Source organism: Miscanthus floridulus, unplaced genomic scaffold, assembly GCF_019320115.1.
Source record: "Miscanthus floridulus cultivar M001 unplaced genomic scaffold, ASM1932011v1 fs_122_2, whole genome shotgun sequence".
In the NCBI taxonomy this organism is placed as follows: Eukaryota; Viridiplantae; Streptophyta; class Magnoliopsida; order Poales; family Poaceae; genus Miscanthus; species Miscanthus floridulus.
This window is the reverse complement of record NW_027096224.1, coordinates 40,810-45,391: the sequence shown is the minus strand read 5'-3', so window position 1 is coordinate 45,391 and position 4,582 is coordinate 40,810. Positions and strand designations below refer to the sequence as shown.

General features: G+C 35.8%; 1 long non-coding RNA gene across 1 annotated transcript; it reads right to left on the bottom strand.

Annotated features, from left to right (window-relative positions):
- Window positions 1-1,490: 1,490 nt before the first annotated feature.
- LOC136530411 (uncharacterized) lies at window positions 1,491-4,241 on the bottom strand. Its single transcript, XR_010777767.1, has 5 exons — window positions 3,964-4,241; window positions 3,661-3,888; window positions 2,811-2,973; window positions 2,052-2,377; window positions 1,491-1,880 (listed from the first exon to the last, which is right to left on the bottom strand). It is a non-coding gene; the product is annotated as an uncharacterized lncRNA (long non-coding RNA).
- Between the last annotated feature and the right edge of the window lie 341 nt (window positions 4,242-4,582).

The following is a 4,582-nucleotide window of genomic DNA, read 5'->3' as shown; positions in this document are numbered from 1 at the left end:
CTATAATACATGGAGATATTTACCATAACGTTATAGTAAACCACTTAGTAAGGAGTTACTATAATCTCGTAAATTAATATAGTAATTATCATAACTTAAATTGACTACAGAATAAGTTATTTTGTAGCCAGTTACAAGGTATATATATATATATATATATATATATATATATATATATATATATATATATATATATATATATATATATATATATATAAGGAAATATTTGCCATGATTGTTTAAACATTAACACATACATTATTCATTGCTTATGCATGCATGTGCAGTGAATCTATATGATGGAACTACATTATGTTTACTTTAACAATTCTAAACATATTAATTTTATTAGAACATGGTACTTTAGAATGTGTGTGTTCACACAATATATGGTTATTTAAACATTTTTCTAACATCAAATGCTAGTAATACATATGTAAACTTTAGAGGATATTTAATTTTTTTAGTATTTACATGCAATTAAAGGGTTACCTGGATTATCTATCATAATGGTAGCTAGATAATTAGATACAAACTTAAGGTTACTTTAGATTATCTATCAGACATGGTATAGGTGGTAATTCCTATACCAATTTATAAGTTCCTTTATGTTGTTTTTTTATAACCGTCAAGGTGTGTAATTATTTAGTAAAGAGAATAGATCCAATGGCCGTTATTATCAGTTATGATTAGTGACTATATATCAAACTTAAGGCCCGATTTTATCTTATTTTGTGAGAATTTCTATGGGTTATCCTTTTTCCTCACAAATCTGGTGAGTACTAACATAGAGACTTTCTTAGGACCTCTACTTAGAATTCCTAGGAATTCATTTTTTTTATATCGTGATATATATTTAACTGAAACCTAATCTTAATTAAATTGTATAAGCTCTTGTTGTATTCCTTTCTGATTATGAATATATATTTTAGTTTCCAACTTTTGATTTTATTAGTTGTTGTAATTTTTTGTACACATATTATTTTAAAACTCTAATGCTTGTATCATTTGTTCAAATTTTTAGTTTCTATTGATTATGTATCCTAGGCTCCTAGCATAAACAATTGTTAGTCTACACTGTATCATGGCACTTAAGATGTCGAATTTCCTATATTGAAGATTTGTATGTGTAATAATATTGTTTTACAAAAACAAAAATGTGAATAAAATTGAATTATTAGTATTCATATGATTCCATCAAAATATAATAACTTATTTCAAATAAAACTTACAAAAAGATATTGTCGTGGAGTATTAGTATAATCAAAACAAATTGCAAGTATCATTGATACTAGAACATCAGGGCGCCCTATAATGATTTGGAAACAAAAGCTTTTGTCCTCGTTACATAGACATGGTTTTATAATTTTAAATAGTAGTAACACTAAGATCTAACCAGAAACATTTTATTTTTATAGTCATTGTCATCATAACCACGTTGTCAGCACCTAAAATTAGGCATATCACACTAACAAATACGTAGCAAAAAATTATGAAACCAATCACTTCTCCCATTCCAATAGCACAATTACGGTTTATATGGCCACCGCAACACGTGATGATTCTGTTTAGCCATCCATTACATAGGCATTCACTACATGCATGATCACTGCACTCTGCAGCTAGCCCTTATAGTTCCTAATTGAGCCACACGTTAGATAGTCATTCATTATATAGCTACAAAACATCTTGGTGAAAATAGCTAGAATGCTAATCCAGAAGTGCAGAGGTCATTAGAATAGGTTAGAAAACGTCAGAGACAATAGAATGATAAGCTACACATTTGAAATCTGCAGCCATGAGGTTTCCGAAAAACACAGAGCTAATCATTAAAATGACAAGGCCCCATGATGCTGAATATTTTTTGCAGTCAAACTACCCTGTAAATAGAAAAAAGGTCATCAGAGATACATTACTTAAACCAGTTTGTGGAAGCCTTGAGGTATGATGTTTATAGATTGTAAAATGGAGTCAAAACTTCGATGCATGTTATATCATTACTCATCATTGAACGGTTCGATCAAGGCAAGTAAAGTGGAGTGAGGAGGTACCTATAGGCTCTGCAGCACCATATGTGAAAAGTTCCTCGATTGTTTCTTTGGTAGGTGACACACAAGTCCTAGAATTAATAAGTTGTCATATTACGTACACAGAAGCTCACCATGCAATACGCAGATGAAACGATTTTAGAAATTTATTGTTGGTGTCGCTAACCTCTTCTTGTGGTACTCTAGAGACTGAATTACTAAGGCAAGCTGCAAAAATTGTCTTACCATAAATGACGGTTTTACTAAGTGTACACAATATGCTCAAGCTCCTGAACGACCTCATATTCTTCTCCTTCGACAGTACTGCTGACTGTCAATGTGCAAGAATCCTAAAAAAACACAAGTCAGAATGTTCAGTTCTAGGAAATAGGGAAAATTACAGCTCAAAGTACATATATTTGAAAAATAATAGTGTCATATAATATAAACATCTGTAGCATTTTATAAAACTGATATTAGAAACATTAATTTATGTTTTGGAGCAAGCACCTCGGTTGATGGACTCTTTTCACAGAAATGAAAGAACAAGTCGTTAACTTCATCAGACATCTTGGACTATCTTAACAATTGAATATAGATTAAAGCACAAACACCATCAGACATCTTGAAGACCTTTGCATTAGGCAAACATTTTGGTTGAAGGTGGCATAAAGTTACCGATGGAAGGCAGGAAATAACAAAAAGGAAGCTATATATGAACATAGTACTATATCATCAGCCAAATCAGATTAATTAACATATTTGGAGTTATTGGGGACTTACATTCGGCATGTCATCCCCTCGTATATTTGGCGCACATCAGTATTGAGAATCTTGTATTCTAAAATAAAGCTTTTCAAAAAGAAGACTGGGCTGTCATTTCTGATTGTAACTGAGTCAGATGCTTTCAGACTTCACAATACATGAATTTATGAACCTGCAAGCTCTGAGTAGAGTGCACAGAATCAAAGAAAATAGTATAAAGACATATAAGGATAGAATGCAATTGATTTATTTTGAACTAATTAGGTATGACATTGGGCAAGAATACATTAGAACATGCGAAAACAACATTAATGGGGTAAGCACTAACTCTGAAAAAACTAATTTGCATGACTATAGAAACTCTTCTGATCATGTTACTATAGTGAAACTCGAGTACAAATGTACTACATTTTTTTCTCTACCATCCTGAAAATTAAAAACAGGAAGTGCAGCAATTGATTCAAATCAGAAGTAGAGCACAAATGTAATTTCCAAAATATGCCAATTGTGGAAATGTATCGGAAGAATTTCCAAAATTAAGGGCAATGTTTTTCTTGCAATATTTATAGCTTATCAATATTTTCAAGGTTATTAATTGCACAACCAATCCTATTGCTGCACAATGCTGGTTTCGATTCCAATATCCATGGCTGGAACCAATTTCAGCTCTGGACCAGGTATGCATGACAACAATACATAAGGGAACATGTATTAGCACTTAGCAGCATGCATGTTTTGAATGCAAAAAACACTTGAATATAGGATTGTATCTTTTGTTTGTCAAACATTGTAATTTCAGTGAAGTCATATCATCTATATCACAGAAAAAAAAAATCAACATGTAAGGAATAAAAAAAGAAGAACATACTGCGTTTATGCAGTTCCTAAATGCTGAAGAAACGGCGCGGAATGGGGAATGGAGAGGGACGGGGCGTCGATGGCCCGGGGTTGCAGGACGCCGTGGGGGACGGGATGGGGTGCAGACGCCTTGGAGCTACTAAGGCATGCGTGCTTAAGTTGGAGGTGGAGGATGCTGGCCTTCCGGGCTGCCGCTGCCCGCCATTGCCGAGGCGCCGTGAGGCCATCCAGGTAATATCTGAGAGAGAGAAGAGAAAGCTCAACTTTAGTTAACAGATCTTGGAGAGGATGTGGAGCTGTCGCTGAGCCGTACCCTCGTGCTCTCGCCGCCTGCTCTGAGCACGCAAGAAGCCGAGAACCGCGGCCTCTGGGCTCTGAGCATGCGGGCACTGCCGCTCCACCATGGACGCGACCCGCCACGACGTCGCCATGGCCGAACGCCACCTCCCTATAGATCCGGGTACGCTCCTCCAACACGGCGAGGCGGAGAGATGAGGAGGGAAGCGATGACGGCGGTGAGGCAGAGAGGAGAGATGGCGGCGGCTAGGGTTTTCGGCGCCACCCAAATTGCCCGTGCGCGTGCGGGAGCGAACCGCGGATTGGGTTGACTTTAGACTGCGGGTTAGTTCCTACAAACTTCGAGGGCTTTGTCGCAAAATGTGCAGAGACAGATGTCGACGCAACGATGAGCCACCGATGCTTCGAATGCTGTGGTGCTCTCAGAATCGAGTGGGTTTTAAACAACCGGCATGTGGTTTGTTAAGGGAACATTTTTTCACACAATAAAATATTAAAATAAATATTTATCCTAATGTATGCACGTTGGTCTACATGGTGTTACATAACAACATTCTTAGTTTTAGTTTAGTGATAGAAGTGTGTCATTTAGGAATATATATAATATACTTTATTGTAATTTCTTAGGTTAGTAC